The sequence below is a fragment of the Rhinolophus sinicus genome, chromosome 4, assembly GCF_057876585.1.
Source record: "Rhinolophus sinicus isolate RSI-liver-muscle chromosome 4, RSI-T2T, whole genome shotgun sequence".
NCBI classification, from domain to species: domain Eukaryota; kingdom Metazoa; phylum Chordata; class Mammalia; order Chiroptera; family Rhinolophidae; genus Rhinolophus; species Rhinolophus sinicus.
Genome location: NC_142504.1, coordinates 75,702,368 through 75,720,917, shown reverse-complemented (window position 1 = coordinate 75,720,917; position 18,550 = coordinate 75,702,368). Strand labels below are relative to the sequence as shown.

At 42.2% G+C, this 18,550-nt stretch overlaps 1 protein-coding gene across 5 annotated transcripts in view; it reads left to right on the top strand.

Annotated features, from left to right (window-relative positions):
• Window positions 1-18,550, top strand: part of LOC148758407 (uncharacterized) — an 85,852-nt gene that overhangs the window by 28,639 nt on the left and 38,663 nt on the right. Inside the window, exon 1 of one of the 5 annotated variants that reach the window (XM_088797930.1) lies at window positions 15,142-15,238. The exons of 3 other annotated variants lie outside the window; for them this stretch is intronic. The gene's annotated coding sequence lies outside the window, so the exon portion shown is untranslated. Of the gene's footprint in view, window positions 1-15,141; window positions 15,320-18,550 lie in introns of those variants that run through there. One more of the 5 variants, XM_088797928.1, reaches the window with a different exon arrangement.

Below are 18,550 nucleotides of genomic sequence, written 5' to 3'. Positions count from 1 at the left end.
GGAGCTGATGGGCCCTGGGGAAACACACTGTTCCCCAATATTCCCCCCAAAAAATGAAATTTACATTTATATATATTTTTTGCAGATATGTTCTCAAAGTTAAATGGGATCCTTTATAAAATGTTAGAAATGAAGATCAATCTCATAGGGAATAGAATTATCAATTTGTCAGCAAACATGTATCATTTAAAACTGGTTTTAACATCAAACAGCTTTCATCTTTGCAGAAGTTAGATAAATGTAAATAGATTGCTTTCTTTTCAATGGCTACTAAAAAGAGAGGATGAGTAGATTTTTAAAAACTTTGGTTTGATTTACAAAACTGGATTAATTAATCCATTTGAAACAGATGAAGAACATGTTAGCCAAAATTTTCAGAAAAATTTAATTGAGCCGAAAACCAATGTTGGGACCAACGCACACTTTAATTAATCTAATTATGAAAGGTTTTGGATGGTGTTAAAAATGTAAATGCACTTCTTTGGAAAGAAGCGAATTACTCTAGATTTCCCACGATGTATTTGGTTGAAAAGGTTGTCAGGCCTGTAGTGCTATTCTGGCAAAAACACAACCACCATTATGTATGTGTAGCGGAGGAAAGATGAGATTCCTTTTGACATTGCTTTGATCAATTCTATGAGCATACATAATGGGGGGTCTCACTGAATTTCATTAATAAAGATTGTTTCAAAATTATACGTATGTAATTTAATTTTTGTAGTGCAGAAAGAAGTCTATGTTGTAGAAATTGCATATTGAAATGACGTTATCTTGGTTACAGAAATTATATATTGAAACAAATTCGGGAGAGTCCTTACTCCTAACCATTTTTATCCTGCTACTATTCTCAAGGTTTTTAAAAAAAATTTATTGGGGTGACAATGGTTAGTAAAATTGCATAGACTTCAAGCATACATTTCTGTAATACATCATCTATGCTGTATACATATCACATTGTATGCTCACCACCCAGAGTCAGTTCTCCTTCCATCACCATACGAAGTTGACAATTAAGTTTGTGAACTTGTTGCAATGATGTTGCTAACTTTTTTTGATATCAGAGGGATTGTTATCAATTTGTACCAACTAGACAAACAATTAACCGAGTTCACTATTTGGAAGTGCCAAAAAGACTGCGTGGAAAAGTTAGACAACCTGAAATTTTCACCAACAATGCATGGCTCTTGCATCATGACACTGCACCAGCTCATGGAGCACTGTCTGTGAGGGAGATTTTAGCCAGTAAACAAAGAACTGTATTGGAACACTCTCCCTACTCACCTGGCTCCCAATGACTTCTTTCTTTACCCAAAGATAAAGGAAATATTGAAAGGAAGACATTTTGATGACATTCAGGACATCAAGGGTAATACGATGACAGCTCTGATGGCCATTCCAGAAAAAGAGTTCCAAAATTGCTTTGAAGAGTGGACTAGGCACTGGTGTCGGTGCATAGCTTCCCACGGGGATTACTTCGAAGGTGACTGTAGTGATAGTCAGCAAGGAGGTATATATACTTTTTCTAGGATGAGTTCGCGAATTTAATTGTCCAACCTCATATATTTGACCCCCTTTAGCCTATTCTGCCATAACTCATGCCCCTTTACCCTCTGGTAACCTGTTGTCTGTGTCCACGAGTTTTTGTTTGTTTGTTTGTCTTGTTCCTTTGTTGCTTACAGTTTTATATCCTACACAGTATGAGTGAAGTCATAATGAATCTTGACTTTTTCTGTGACTTATTTTGCTTAGCATGATAATCTCAAGATCCATTCATGTTGTCACAAATGGCAATATTTCATCTTTTCTTATGGCAGAGTAGTATTCCATTGTGTATATATACCGCATCTTCTTTATCCAATGATTTATCAAAGGACACTTTGGTTGTTTCCATGTCTTAGCCACTATAAATAATGCTGCAATGAACATAGAAGTACATGTATCTTTACGGATAAATGTTTTTTCAGATTTTGGGGCGGTGGGGTTGATACCCAGGAGAGGGATTGCTGGGTCATATGGTAATTCTATTCTCAATTTTTTAAAGGAACCTCTATACTGTTTTCTATAGCAGCTGCACCAATCTGCATTCCCACCAGCAGTGTATGAAGATTCCTTTTTCTCCACAGCCTCTCCAGCACTTGTTACTATTTGTCTTTTTGGTAATCGTCATTTTGACTGGGGTGAGATGGTAACTCACTGTGGTTTTGATTTGCATTTCCCTAATAGCTGGTGAAGTTGAGCATCTTTTCATATATCTGTTGGCCCTGTGTATGTCTTCTTGGGAGGAATGTCAGTTCAGGTCCTGAGCCCTTTTTTAAATTGGATTGTTTTTTTGTTGTTGTTGAGTTGTATGAGTTCTCTATATGTATTTTGGATATTAGCCACTTATCGGAGGTGTTGTTTGCAAGTATCTTCTCCCATTCAGTTGGTTGCCTCTTTGTTTTGTTGATGGTTTCTTTTGCTGTGCAGAAGCTTTTTAGTTTGCTATAGTCCCATTCATTTATTTTTGTTTTTATTTCTCTTGCCGTTAAGGTCAAATTCATAAAACCCACTTTGAACCCAAGGTCCATAAGTTTAGTACCTAATCTTTCTTCTATGCAGTTTATTGTTTCAGGTCTTATGTTTAGGTCTTTGATCCATTGTGAGATAATTTTGGTACATGGTGACAGATAGTAGTCTACTTTCATTCTTTTGCATGTGGCTTTCCAATTTTCCCAGTACTATTTATTGAAAAGGCTTTCTTTTCTTCATTGTATGTTTTGAAATTTGTATCTTGATCAATATTTGGCGGCACATTAGCACTGGGTTTGTGAGATACCACCATCCTATGTGTGACCTACCAGTTAAGAACCATGGATCTAGCCATTAGTGGTGATTTCCGTGCAGAAACAGTATAAGGGTTACAAGTCATGTTTGTTACAATTATCTAAAAGTAGGAAATCAGAGAAAAGGATGACTGTATATTCATGCAGATATTGTCCTCTTACGTTGAAGCCAATAGCCCATCTAAGGGCCATCAGAACCTCTAACAGAATGAAAATTTAACAACTTATGTTGATTATGGCTTGGACTCTGTTAGGTTAGATATTAATGAGTGTAACTGTTAAGCTGCAAGTGATTTTTATCCAGCAAAGGAGCAGATGATTTCTGTCTGGCTGAAGAGATAACCCCAAAGGTTATGGCCCTTTTGCTCTGTAGTATAGTTTTGTATCTAATTTAACAAGTTTTATTTTATTTTAATACTTTAGTTTTCTAGAACAGTTTTAAATTTACAGAAAAACTGAGACGGTAGTACACAGGATTCCCTTATACCCTCCACCCAGTTTCCCTTATTTTTAACATGTTACATTAGTATGGTACATGTGTTATAATTAGTGAACCAGTATTGATACATTTTTATTAACCAAAGTCCATGCTTTACTCAGATTCCCTTAGTTTTGACCTAATGTCCTTTTTCTGCCCCAGGATTCCATCCGGGATAATACCACATTACGTGTAATTGGCTTTCCTGGTCTGTGGCAGTTTCGCAGTCTTTGTTTTTGATGACCTTGACAGTTTTGAGGAGTACTGATCAGCTATTTTACAGACTGTTCCTGTTTGGGAGTGTGTCTGATGTTTTTCACATGATTAATCTGGCTTTATGGACTTTTGGGAGAAAGACCACAGTGAAGTACCATTTTCGTTACACCATATCAAGGGTACATATTATCAGCATGACTTATAACTGTTAATATTGGCCTTGATTACCTGACTGAGGTTGCATTTGTCAGGTTTCTCCACTGTAAACTTACTTTTTTCTTCTCCCTTTCTACTGTATCCTCTTTGGTAGGAACTCACTGTGTGCAGTCTATTCCTAAGGAGTTCTGCTCCCCCTCCTTGAGGGTGGAGGCTACACATAAATCATTAGGAATTCTTCATGGGAGATTTATCTCTTCTCCCCTACTTATTAAATTATTCAATCATTTATTTATATCATATCTATATGGACTTATGGATACTGGGCGCTTGGAGTACTTGTTGCTAATTGGATGTTGTTTCTCTTAGGCCCTCTCAGCTGACAGCATGGAAATATATAACTGTATGTGTGTGTACAGGTCTTTGTATAGTTCTATATGTAACCATGTGTATCTGTGTTAAGCTAAACATGAGTTCTTACTGATGCCTCCAACTCTAACCATATGGCTCGTTCTAGCTTCCTCCCCTTGCTTACCTGTAAATTCTCACTTCAAGAGTGAGAAGCCTGACTCCCATCATCCACTTAATTGTTCAGTTCCAGGACACATGTAGAGAAGTATCAGAATTGTTAATCCGTGCCCCATACAGCTCCTTTCACCTTTAGTCTTACGGACTCCACTCGTTTCCAAAGCTGCTTAAGTCAGCTTTCCCTCTCCTTCCCCTCTTCAGTAAGGTTGTTCCATACATTTGTAATACAGAGTCTCACATTATAGTCTGCATTCCTTCCTGGGATCCACCAACCTCCTCAGTGATTTTTAAAAATTTTGTATATATTAATGTTCACTCTTTGTACTATAAAGTTCTGTGGGTTTTGACAAATGTGTAATGTCATGTATTTACCATTACAGTTTCCAACAGTTTTACTGTCGTAAAAGTCCTGTTACACCTATTCAGTTGTCTCCCCTTTCTCCTTTCTCCCCTCCTTCCGGGCAACCGCTGATCTTTTTACTGTCTGTATAATTTTGCCTTCTCCAGAATGTCATATAATTGGAATCATACAGTATGTAACCTTGTACTTAGCAGTGTGCATTTGAATTTCCTCCATGTCCTTTCATGGCTTGATGGCGGATTTCTTTTTGTCGCTGAATAATATTCCATACATGCATGTACCACAGTTTGTTTATCCATTCATTAACTGAAGGACATCTTGGTTGCTTCCGGTTTTTGGCATTATGAATAAAGCTGCTATAAACAATTGTGCCCTTTTTTCATTGACTATATACCTGCGTGTCTTGTGTACTCTTCTGAACCAGGGTTTCCATCCTGTTACTTCCCTCATTAAGATCACTGTCTATTTGTATGAGAATTAGGTTTTTAACTTTGACATGGTGATGTAAGTACAGTATTCCTTTTGCGGCTTGGAACACGTGTTGCGTGATCTCAAGGTCATGGCCACGGACCTCTTTTCCATAGGCATGGACCTTGATATGGCCTTGGATTGGGTGAGCACTTCTGAGGGTAAGCCCAGAGGAACACGTAGGATGAGTGGTGCTGTTGTTGGTGACCTCTCACAAGAGAGGTTGTTGAAAGTATTTTGCTTTTAAATCTCCTTAAGATGATTCCGTGTGCTCTTAAGACTTTTATCAGGTCACATTGAGGACATTATTGTAGGGAGAGTGGGATGGAGACAACGCTGTGTTTGAGGACCTCTCTGCTACTCAGCGCCGAGTCCGTTAACACCTTGAGAATCAACTTCCTCATTTTGTAAAGTAGGAAACATCATGGCAACACAATGATACTATGACTGATAAAATATCCTAATCCATTGAGTTATTTGTCTGAAATAATATGTGTGAAATACTTTCTGAGCACTATAGAAGGATAAGTTATTACTGTCTAGCATAGGGGTTGGCAAATTTCTTCTGTATAGGAACACATAGTAAATATTTTCACCTTTGCAGGCTATATGGTCTCTATTGCAACTACTCAGCTCTGCCCTTGCAGTTCAAATGCAGCCATAGACAGCACGTAAACCAAAGAGCGTGCTGTGTTCCAAAAAAACCTTACTTATAAAAACAGACAGAGGGCCATATTTGGCCCACATGCAATATAGTATGCTCACTCCTTGTCTAGAATAAGCATGGAAGACACAGACCATTCTCTGCTCCCTTCCTCCTGAAATCTCTTCCAAATACAGTGCTGGAGAGGACATTCAATAATTTACTGAGAGTCCTGACTCACACACTACAAAGCCCCAGGTGTGTTGAATTATTTGTCAGCCCAGCTCTTTAAAAAACACAACTGCTTCCTGCTTTCTACCCCGGGTCTCCAGCTTCTCTGTGAGTGGAGCTCACCCTTCTCCTGCAAGAACTGTCACTGTCTATTAAGCTGCTCATCTACTCTCCTGGGCCAATTATTAAGTGTCTGGGAAGACCCAAACCCTGTTATCTCCTTAGCTGAACCAGAAAATTGAAAGAGAGATGCATGGGAAGGGAAAGGACCTAAGATCTTTCCCTGCATCTTATGAGTGAGACTCTGTGCTAGGTGCTTTTCATATGGAACTCAAAACTGGCAAAAATTCTGTGAGATAGGTACTAGTACGTGCATTTTTCATTTGGCATGTTTAAATTTTGTAGTTAGAATATTCAGCTTAACATATAAGTACATTTATTCTGAAGTCACAGCATCTCAATTTCCACAGAGAACAGAAAGTTTAATTTTGTCAACTCAAGGTAATTCGTCACTTCTGGGCTTAAATGAAGTCAGTACAGTTTTAAACTCAGTTAATGCAAGTCCCCCCCTCCGCTCCTGTCTTTCACCCCTAGTCCCTGGGGATGAGCTAAGTATCTGGGACGTTGGCTTATAGACCGTCCTGTAGGGAGAGGTGAATGCTGGCGTCTGTCCTTGCTGCATTCTCCTGAGAACTTTGTCCTTTCTAGTCCTCATGGTCTTCATGATTTCCTGTCATGTCTGTGAGGACCATACACTCCTCCTGTTGTCCCAAACCTTGGCTCCTTTGGGATTGTGGCTCATGCCCAGTCACTTTGCTGTTTGTCCGGGGGCTCATGGGAACCTTTTGCTTAAGGTTGCATGAGGCTTCCCTGAAGTTCACCTGACCAGGAAATTCCCTCAGCCGTTGTTAGGCTGCCCCTCTGGGGCTATATTTCTGGAGTTTCTCGCTCCCCTTCTGTCCAGGGGTTTTGATCCATGGATGGGACCATTGTGTAGCACTTTCTAGGGACCTAAACGTTGGCTATCGCTCTGCTGGCCCTTCTTCCCATGATCATTGACTTCATCTTTGTTTTCTTTTTAAGCAGAGAAAAATATTTTTATATCATCCTACATATTTTTCCTGTTTTTTAGCTCACAGTATAAATTTTGCAGGGTCCTCATCCCTTAGGAACTCAACATTTTCTCTCCCAAACATTTTCCTCTCTCAAATCCCTCTGCATGCTACAGCAAAAAAAGCTTTGTTTTCAATGTACTGTTTCTTCTCGAGGCTCTAAAAAGTCTAATTCAGAACTCACAGGTTTGCAATTATTTCTTTGATTTCAGCGTATTTGCCTTCCCCCTAAGAACAGTATGTATGGAGAACTGCTTTCATTTTGTTTATTCATGTTTCCCCCCTAAAAATAAACATGAAAAGCTTAAGATCAGATTCAGTACAGATCAGTTTATGATTCTGTTTGTTTCTTTGTCTACATGACAAAGGCAAAGGAAAGGACACCAGGAATCAGGAGAAACCTTGGATAGCATCTCCAAGCATCTCCAAAATATTATCCATGCATCCTCACTTATGAGGAAACCGAGACCCTGAGAGGTCGGTCGACCAGCTAGCAGAATACCACACTGGAGAAAATAGAGGATTTGGGACTGCTACCGTGTTTCCCTGAAAATAAGGCCAGTCTTGTATTAATTTTTGCTCCAAAAGATGCATTAGTGCTTATGTTTAAGGGATGTCATCCTGAAAAATTATGCTAGGGCTTGTTTTCTGGTTAGGTCTTATTTTCGGGGAAACACGGTAGCTGGGTCCGCAGCCAGGTCTGCCTGACTGCAAAACAGACACTAGGGTAAGGAAGGGTGCTTTTTGGTTTCAGCCATTTCAAATGCTGCAGAGAGACCCAGAAAGATAAGAAGGGAGACAGAGATTTTCAGATAAGGGGCTCCTGGTTATCCTCTGACGGCTGTTCTCTGCTCCGCACTAGACTTTGTCCACTAGCACAGGACTGCTGGCTCAGAAGTCCTCACCCTGATGCCACATGCATCACTGTGGTATTGCTGATTGTGAAGAGCCCCCCAGGACTGGTGCATCCTTAAAGCATTTTATTCTGGGTGTCCAGCAGCAGAAGGTTCTGAAGACTACAGTGTCAGCAAGGACATAAGTACTTGACGTTATGTAAGATACCTGGGTGGAGGAAGGTAGCAATTTGAAGAAAGTGCAAAAAAGAAGGTATTGAAGTAAGTGGATAAAGAGGTTTGAGTGAGGGGATGAGGGTTTCCCCAAATCCCTGTAGTGAGAAGTACCCACGAAAGAGAAGAGCCACGGGTGAAAGGGCTACCCACTCTGAAGACAGGATAGCAATTGCCATCTATAAAGGAATTCTTTTTTTTTTTTACTTTTTGTACACTTTTCTAAATAAGTGGTGTCAGTTTGCAAGCCCTCCATAGCTGTGTGCTAAACATGCAGAGTATTCTCTTACTCTGGGAGGGCTGAGGGCTGGCTACTGCCTTTGACTAGGAGGACAGATTTTACTCGTTTTTTGTTGTTGTTGTTTTCTTTTTTTCTGGAACTGCCTCCTAAATGCCTTGTGACAGCCAATTTTCCAAGGTAAAGAGCTTCACAGAGATCTGTCCCCTCAAGGGCCTTACTGATGTGCCTCACTGCACCTGTGCAGTTTCAGTTGACTTTATGGTGTCATCCTATGTAAGGAGTGGATACAGGGCTGGGAGGGAAAGAATGGCGTGTGCCTGTCAGGGGGAGGCAGCTGGCGAGGGAAGGTTGGCTTCCACTGTTGTGACAAGTGCTTTGCTAATCATTTTATTTCTTCTAGAAACAAACAGCTTAAGCTCAGATTAAATAGCGATCAGTTTAGGATTCTGTTCATTGTGGTTTTTTTAACCTTTTATTTATTTTAAAATATTTTTCTTTTATTGTGGGAAGAACACTTAACATGAGATTTACCCTCTTGACATTTTTTTATTGAGATATAATTGACACGTAACATTGTATTTGTTTTAGGTGTATAAAATAATGACTCGATATATGTATATATTGCAAAATGATTACCACAGTAAGTTAACATCCATCACCACCGCTTAACATTTTTTAAGTGCACAATACAATATTGTTGGCTGTCGGGACAGTGTTATACCGCGGATCTCTAGAACTTACTCATCTTGCCTAACTTAAATTTTATGTCCTTTGATTAGTAACTCCCCATTTCCCTCTCCTCCCATGTTCGTATCTTAATTCAGTTTGACTCCTGTGTATTAAGTGTCTTCTTGTACAAGGCATTGTAGCAGAGGGAGATAAAAATGCAAAATGGGGAAGTCCCAGCTCCTGTTGCCTCATGGGGGGCAGGGCATACAAATATTCGGGTAATACTTTAATACTGGGCAGAAGGTCAGTGCCTTAGGAGAGGAAGAAAGGGGCATAAGAAAGTTTAAAGTTATTTCTGGTTGGGGTCCTCTCAGAAGACATAGCATTTGAGACAATTTGTAAGGAAGGCTCAATTTCATTGGAGCTGTGGCTAAAGAGTATTTCACCTGGGGAAACTGGCCAAGGATATGAAAATTCTGGATGTCTTGTCGTTCCATGGACCCCAGACCACCTGGTATTAGAAGCAGATCCCACTTTGTTTCTCTGCTTTTTCCCCCCATAACTGCCTGAAACTTCAGTTATTGTATAAAGTTCCCAGCCACCTTGAATATGGGACTAAACCAAAAATGCTTTCCTGGGAAGATGGAGAAGATTTGACTTTGAGAAAAAGAATAAGAAATAGGTCCTAGAAGGACCAAGAAGAGGGGGCAGAACAGACTTTGCATACAGAGGAAAGAAGTGACAGGTCAATGTAGGTGATCAAGGGTCTCTTAATGCCTCAATAGACCGTAAAGAAGGGACATCCAGAGTTAGAAGAGAGGATGTGCGCTGCGGATGTCAGAAGAGACTGGATTTTAGGGACCAAATCAGCTGTATCTGCAACTCTGTGCTTTCATGTCTCGGCCTAGCAACTGTCTCATCAATCAGTGGGCTCCTACAGGAAGGGCCATTTGGCACATGACATTGAATCCTGAGGCGCTCAGGCCTGGACATTTGGGCTCGTTCTGCAAGTGGAGGTGGCCTGGTCTCTGAGAGCACTGCCGCAGGTGGCCCTGTCTCTGAGAGCACTGATCTGTGTGGCAGGAGGGAAGCAAGACCAGGGCAGGATGGTGGACAAGTACGAACAACTGGGCAGCTCTTGCGTGGGCCGGATTCTGGGCTTTGAAGTCCTTGCCTGTATTTCCTAACTTAATCCCCACAAAAACTGAGGTGGTCCCTGATGACCTGTGACAGCACTTTTCCTGAGGACAGTGGAGTAGGAGCTGGGTCTGCAAGGGATGAGAGAGTGAGACAGAAAGGGTATTGGAGGCTGCAGGTCTAGGCCATTCTAAGAAGTGTGTCAGGCAAGAAGTTCTTTTTATATTTTTCCTTTTATTAAAATTTTTTTCTGATATGAAATGAATGGAGGGGAGGTAAAGGAACAAGTACCATGTTTCCCCGAAAATAAGACCTAGCTGGACTGTCAACTCTAATGCGTCTTTTGGAGCAAAAATTAATATAAGAGCCAGTCTTATTTTAGTATAATAGACCGGGTCTTATATTATTTATTTTTTTAAGTGGTTTTATTTATTTGTTTATTTTTTAACAGGACTTTATTGGGGAACGGTGTGTACTTCCAGGACTTTTTCCCAAGTCAAGTTCTTGTCCTTTCAACCTTAGTTGTGGAGGGTGCCGTTCAGCTTCAAGTTGTGTCCTTTCAGTCTTAGTTCAGCTCCAGGTCCAGTTGCCATTGCTAGTTGCAGGGGGCACAGCCCACCATCCCTTGCGGGAGTCGAACTGGCAACCTTGTGGTTGAGAGCCCGTGCTCCAACCAACTGAGCTATCAGAAGGCAGCTCAGCTCAAGGTGCCATGTTCAATATTAGTTGCAGGGGGCGGAGCTCACCATCCCTTGTGGGACTCGAGGAATTGAACTGGCAGCCTTGTGGTTGAGAGCCCACTGGCCCATGTGGGATTTGAACCGGCAGCCTTCGGAGTTAGGAGCATGGAGCTCTAACCACCTGAGCCACTGGGCTGGCCCCTCTTATATTAATTTTTGCTCCAAAAGACGCATTAGAGCTGATGGTCCAGCTAGGTCTTATTTCTGGGGAAACATGGTAGCAGAGGAGAGGCTGAAGATACCATAGAAAGATTGCTTGAAGTGGCCTATTCTTGGGGAGGCGATGTGATGGTGCCTCCCAGTGGTGCAGTGAGTTGGTTACGGGGACAGCCGTGGATGGATGGGATCAGAGGGCACCAGGAAATGGGAGGGCGTGGCCCAGGTGAGAGGGACTTCTTCCTCAACAAAGAAGGACTGCATAGGCAAAGGCACAGAGAGCTATTAAAATGGGCTGGAGGAAATTTGAAGAGGACACTTTGACTGGCCTCAACATTTTTAATAAAGTGGGAGAAATAGTCGTTTACTATGAGTGAAGGAGGCATGGATTGTGTATGGGCTGAATTGTTCCCCCTCACCCCCCGCCAACCCCCTGAATTCATATGTTTAAGTCCTAACCCCCAGTACCTCAGAATATGATTATATTTGAAGATAGGGTCTTTAACCTTCTCATTGCGTTGATTACAAGTTTGTTCTCCAAAATATGTCAAAAATCCACATAAAATGATTACAGTATTCATACTTTTAAGTAAATGCAGTTAAGGTGCTACATTTTATAAAAATAAGTGATTAAAGTATACAAATTTCCTATTGTTACTCATTCTTGAAAAACACAAAAATACAGAAAAATGCACATCTGCTTTCCTAAACTTCTTTTCTGGAACACTGAGCTCGTGGGGTAAAGTCCAACGCCGCAGTCAGCAGCATGGAAATATCATTTGACTACAGACGAATGTCACAGCGAAAATGTGAAAGAGGTAGTAATTCAGTTAAAATGGGGTTATTAAGGGGGACCCTAATTTAATGTGATTAGTATCCTCATAAGAGGAGGAAATTAGGACACAGGTATGCGGAGGGAAGATCATGTGAGGTCACAGCAAGAAGATGACCATCTGCAAGCTGAGAAAAGGCCTCTGGGGAACCAAACTGGCCAACACCTCAACCTCGGACATCCAGCCTCCAGAATTGTGACAAATTTCCTGTTGTTTACGCCACCCAATCTATGGTACCTTGCTATGGCAGCCCTAGCAATCTAATATAGGGAAGAACTCAAGGCTTGAGACATGCAGGAGAAATTTCTAATAGCTAATGCAGGACATATCATAGGGAGTGAAAACAAGGGTGGAGTTATTGCTGAATGGCGATTTGCATGCAGGTAAGTTCAGACACTGTGGGTAAGCATTGGACCCACTTAGCTTGGCTCTGTGTATCAGTCCTCGTGTGTGGGGTTGTGTGTTTATAAACACCCTAGTATGTATCAAGGTTTCTTTCATCCTCCATTTGGAAAGATGTGACCTGAAGATATCTTAATTATATTTAAGAACTTGTGTGGTGTTCTTCTACACATACATAGGATAAGCAATTATTCTGAAAGCTCTGGAAAGTATTACACTATGACCCCAACCCCCAGCTTAATGGCAGAAAAAAAAAAAAAAAAAAAGGGCTGCTTAATCTTTTCCCTCGCCTCCCAGCTCCCAGCCACAGTCCTTCCTTCTAGTCTGTTCTGTTTCCACCAGCTTCATGTTCAACCTTTCCTTGGTAAAGGCAGATCCTTAAAGAAAGCTACCACACCATAATACATAATGTAAAAATTTTTCTTTGTTTCTTTTTTTAAAAACATGCAAGAAATTTGTTAGAGAAAAGTGCTTATCAGAAAATGGAGAGGGAGCCAGGTGAGGCTGAGAGAGCCATCAGGCTGCAATGAATGTCTAACCTCCTGTGGAAAGAAGGAACGTTGCGTGGAAGCTTCCTAGACTGAGTGCAATTCTAAGAAAAGTTTGGCAAGGCCATCGGAGGGTCCTTGAGCCACCTTACTCCCCTGCTTGTCCTGCCAAAGTGCCCAGTGTAAGGAAATCAAGGGTTATTTGTCCTAGCTGGGGGGACAAGATAACAGCTCCGCTATTGACTTGGCTTTGGGGAATTCCAATTCCACGGGCATACATGTCTAGGTCAAATTAGCACGACTGTGGAATTCATCAGGCAGTAGGCGTTGCTTTTAATCATAATCTGGCATCTCTTTAAATCTAGTCGCTTGTGTAGGATTTAATTAGGCAATAATGAAATGTTGATAAAAATCACCTCCCACGTTGTTTTATTTCTCTGTGGTGATAGAATTTTAATTTTATTTCTTTTTTGTGTAGGTATAGTTGGTATACAGTACTATTATACTAGTATATTAGTTTCAGGTGTACAATACAGTAATTTGACAATCCTATACCTTACAGTGTGATCACCCCACCGTTCAAACTTATCACAATATTATTGACTATATTCTTTCTTTGTGAGGTTTTGGAGGCCTGCCTGGCGTAGAGAGAGGAGTAATGAGAGGGGAGAAATATGAGGCTGGTGGCTTCTGTCGCAGCAGTGCTTTGGGGCCTCTTCTCTCCCCTGCCTGCCCTTCTGGGATATGCATGAGATGCTAGTGGACACCCCCACCCCTCCCAGGGCCGGCTTTAAGTGTAGGGATGGGTCATGGAGCAACCGTGGGGGCCTGGGCTTTCCTCGAGAGTTCAGGGTTCGCATAATGTCAATCTCGCCAATGAAAAGGAAATTAAATTTACCAAATATGATTGGGGAGGGGGAATCTTTTTAAGCTTTTAAAAAATGCATATTCACAAATTTAGGCAAAATACTTTGTCAGATCTGCTTTTGTGATATTTTGTTCATCAAACGTGGTCTACTTATAGGTAGAGCACAGGTGATTTTAGGGCAGTGAAACAATTCTGTACGATCCGGTAATGATGGACATGTCATGATATATTTGTCAATTCATAGAATGTACACCATACAGTGAACTCTAAAGTAAGCTATGCTATGGGCCTTAGTAATCATGTATCCATATTAGTTCATCAACTGTAACTAAGGTATCACATCAATACAAGATGTAAATAATAGGGGAAATTGATTGTGTGGAGGCCATGGGATGGAGAGGGGATATATGGGAACTTGCTGTACTTTCTGATCAATTTTTCTGTAAATCTAAAACTGCTCTAAAAAAGTAACATCATTGAATATGAGGAAAATATCATGGTTCATATATAAATGTCGTTTCCCTTTTTACTCCCTATCCTCAAATTCCTCACCACAATAACTGAATCCACCTTTGGAAACATGCATGTTTGGGTGAAATATCACCTTCCCAGACTTTTACCCGAGGTTTGCCTTCTTCTTCCCTGCCCCCTCCTCTGTCTCTTGTATTAGTGGCCTTGGGTTTTACTGAGATTTGGTTACTGTGGTGCAGACCTCTGCAGGGAGAGGCTGGAATCTTGCCTGAAGGCTGAGGTCTGCCTGCGTGGTAATGACCCATGCACCTGTGTAGGTGGGAGAGGGGCTCTTCCGGGACCTGGATGCCAAGAGGTGCTCCTGGATGGAAGGTTTTAAAGGTGATGTCTGGTGGCAACCTGGAGCTAGGAAGGGAGGGGCCTCCTGTTCCTGGAATCTTCCATGGACAGTGAGCTCTGGTTGTCTAGCAACTGGATTCTCTGTGACTGTTTCCCTTTGATTGTGCTCCAGCCTTCAGTGTAAAGCCTTCTTCAGACCTTCTAACCCAGAGAATGAAAGGACGGGATCTGGTCCATATTGGGGTGTGTGTTGAAGGAGCAGTGCTCCCCTCCCTGCTGCGATGACAGCAGGGACCTGAGGGCCCCAGGAGGATGTGCAGCCTCCAGGAGGCATCAGGAGTGTGGTCAGGACCTTATCTTTCAAGTGCTAATCTTGGGGATTGGTTTGTTTTCTTCTGAGAAGAGGTTTTTTTTTTTTTTTCGTTTTTTTTTTTTCGTAGTCTCTAACACTAAGTGTGAGATTATTTCTCAGAAATAACAAGGGGGCTGGAGCAGAAAGACTGAGATTCCAGAGTTCATTCAAATGTTCAGACAGAATATTAACTTTTCCTGCTTTTCATTGGTGCTCGGTGCCTTCCTGTGGGGGTTTCAGGTTGCTGGGCCAGCCCGCCCCTGGCAGAGCTGCTCCTGGGAAGAATCATTTCCAACCTGTGTTTGGATAACACGCTGGGTTCCTGGCTTCCCCAGCGCTGGTCTCACTAGGTGCCCTTTGTTCCAGGGTGCACTGCGGCAAGCTGAATCACAGAAGAAGAAAACTGTCCCCACAAGAGGAGGAAAGCAGCAATCCCAAATGCCAGGGCCAGGTGACCAAGGTGCCAGTTCTTACTGTAGACTGTGGGGAATGCATTGTGTGTGAGCCTGTTGCCTGTGATGGAAAATGAAAACAGGACAAGGTAAATTCTGGTGCTCTGTAATTTTTCAACATTATAGCTGCAGAATCGAAAAGTAAGCGTTGGGGACAGGTGGAGGACTTAGTGAACTTTTAGTGCTTTTTCTATGGAAAGAACTCCTTCAAATGGACTATGGATTTTAAAAAAAGTAACAGCTTTCTCCTAACTGACCCTCAGTCACTCTCTCTTCCATTCTATGTATCTATATACATATCTATGTCCTCTTTTTCTCCCCTTCCTCCCTTCCTTCCTTCCTTCCTTCCTTCCTTCCTTCCTTCCTTCCTTCCTTCCTTCCTTCCTTCCTTCCTTCCTTCCCTCCCTTCCTTCCTTTGTACTGCCCTCCTTCCCTCCCTCCTCCCCTCCCTCCTTTCTTTCCTGTACATCCATCCATCAACCAATTTTCCTAGGCCTTTACCCGCCTCCCCCTTGAGAAACACCATGGTCTGTATGAAGGTGTCTGTTGATTCAGGACCCTTGGTGCACTTCACGCCTAAGTTGTAGGTATAGGCTTTAAATAGGTGAAGTTCTGGTGTAAAATGATCATTTTTTTCCAGAGCATCAATTAAGTGGCATCTTACAGGACCTCAAATCCAGACTATTTTATAAAATGGGTCCCAAACTATACCTTTTGAGGAAACAACAATTTCTTTGTACATGGTATTTATTGTTCAAATGGAGGAATAGCAAATAGTCATTTAGAAACAAGTTATTACCATCAGAAACAAGGTAGTGTGAGTACCACAGCACATATAACCATTGTATATGCTGAGTAAGCAAGAGAAAAATGATTATTTTATTCATTTTACTATCTATGAACATCATGGTGGAAGGCTGGAGCTAGGCAATCTTTCTGCGGGTCAGGATTGTAGATTTGTGAAAACGTGTTTGCAAGTCCACTGGCGGTGCTTTTTGTCTGTTTGAGCTGCATCTCCACAGTGTCAGTCTTCTGTGCCGCTTTCCTCTCAGGTCTCAGTCAGTGGGATCTGGAGCTGCCTAGTGGCTAAAGCCACATAGCCGCTCCCACATCCTTTCTGGCCTTCAGCTCCCCTTTAGTTAGTCTTTTGGAGTTTGGTTGAAGTTCCAGGGGAGACGCTTCCAATGGGGTTTGTATAGGAGCAAAAAGACATGTTTCTACATTTCATGAAGTAAAGGTTAGAATTTGTGATGAGACTGTTTATGACAGGGGCCAGAGCCCATCCATCCATCCATCCATCCATCCATCCATCCATCCATCCATCATCCATCTACCTATCTATGCATCCGTCTATCCGTCTGTCTAGCCATGCATTCATCCTTCCATCTGTCCATCTTTTATCTACTCCTGTAACAAAGGAAGAATACAAATTTCTTGTATTTATTTAAATTTTTTATTTTAAGAATACAAATTTCTTTTGATTTTGGAGATATTTAAATTCATTTTTATTCATTTTTGGTGGATAAGATTTATGTGCATAAAAATGTAACACTAGTGTACTGCATCAAAGTATTCAAACTTAGAAAAAAAACAGTGAACCTCAAGTAAAACTTCATATATGAGATAAATATGTAGCCATCTGGAGTTCCACCTGCTCTCTTCCCAACCACTGTGGCACCTTCACCAGATCCTTGGGCTCCCCAGAGCACAGTATACAGACTGCTGTGCTTTGGTATGAAACTGAGTGGTGACGATAGGTGCAGATGGTGGATCTTGGGGTAATTAAGGGAAGGGAGAGCTCGCTGGGGGCTGGGGACTTTTGAGGAAGTGAGGGGTGTGCTTCCTAAGGGGAGTCGTGTTTGAACCCATGAGGAGGAGGAGGACACACGTCATGGCAGGGTAGAGGACTGGGATAGGATGAGCAAAGGCCCTGTAGTTGGAGGCAGGATCCAACCAGAAAAAGATGGGACCCTCAATTGGCTAATCGAGGAGAAAATAAAGGGGCAGTTGACAAAGATGTGAGCAGGGTTTAGGGAAAATAATAAAGGATAGTGCAGACCATGGGGCGAGTAACAGCTGATCACCATTACTAGGGGCAAAAGGCATTTCCACACTTGGACACAGAGAGAGAGCTGGACAACCTGACAGCAGACGTGGCCTTTGGTAGAGGGATGCAATCCATCCCTGGTGACCTTCAGGGAGGAAGCCAGGGAAATAAATATTCTTACTTCACTCTCTCTCCCCTGCCAATATCTTTCATTATTCAAACCTGGCTGGAAGCCAGAAGCCAAGGAAGCCCATAAAGATCTACCTCCCAAAGCCCAGAGAATGATCGTGAAGGTATCTGGAAGGACAAATAGAAAATAACCACATAGAGAGCTACTGGGTTAGAGCCCAAGGACCTGCATCGGTTAGGTGTTGCTCCAATAATGTCGTGTAATAAACAACCCAAACCCCAGTGGAATAGAAGTATTTATCCTTGCAGGTCTGTGGGTTGGATGATCTCACTGGGCTTGGCTGGGTGGCTCTGAAGGCTGTGCTGGCTCTGCTTCTTGCCCAGGTCTGTCTTGGCTAGGGCAGCTTTGCTCCATATGTGTTCATTCTCGAGTCCAGGCCGCAGGGGCAGCAGCTACCCAGGGGAAGCCTTCCTCAAGGTGATGGCAGATGTGCAAGAAGGCAAAGTTTCCCTAGCACTTCTCAAGGCTTTGGTCATGTCACATCCACCATTATTGGCCAAAATAAGTCACATGGTTGAGCCCAAGTCAAGGGGCAGGAAGGTACATGTCTCAGAGAGATGGGGGAATTGCCAGGTTGCATGGCAAAGGTGCGGATACAGGGATGTATGAAAAACTGGAGCCAATAACTCAATCCAACGAAGTCTCCATAAGAGAAGAAGGTGGAAAATATGTTGTACAGCAGGGGAGTTAGTGTGGGTGGCTTTCGATGGTGCAGCTACTGTTTATACTCCCTCTCACCCATATCCAGTCTCCCTTCCTTTATCGTAATAGAACTGTTAGCTTTCACATGTGACTATTTCCCAGCTAACAACTATATTTCCCAGCCTCCCTTGCAATTAAGTGAGGCTGTTTGACTAAGTTCTGGCTAAAGAGATGTGAATGGAAATGATGTATTAATTTCTACTCTTAAAGGGATTACTTTCTTTCTCCACTTCTCTCTCACACCTGCTTCCTGGACTGTGGGTGTAGTGCTGAGTCCTCTTTCGAATGCAGGTGATAGCTTCGGGATGGGAGAGCATGGAGACAGTAGGAGGGTGGATCTCTGGGCTTTTTATGCACATAGTAGGTGTGAGGGAAAGACGC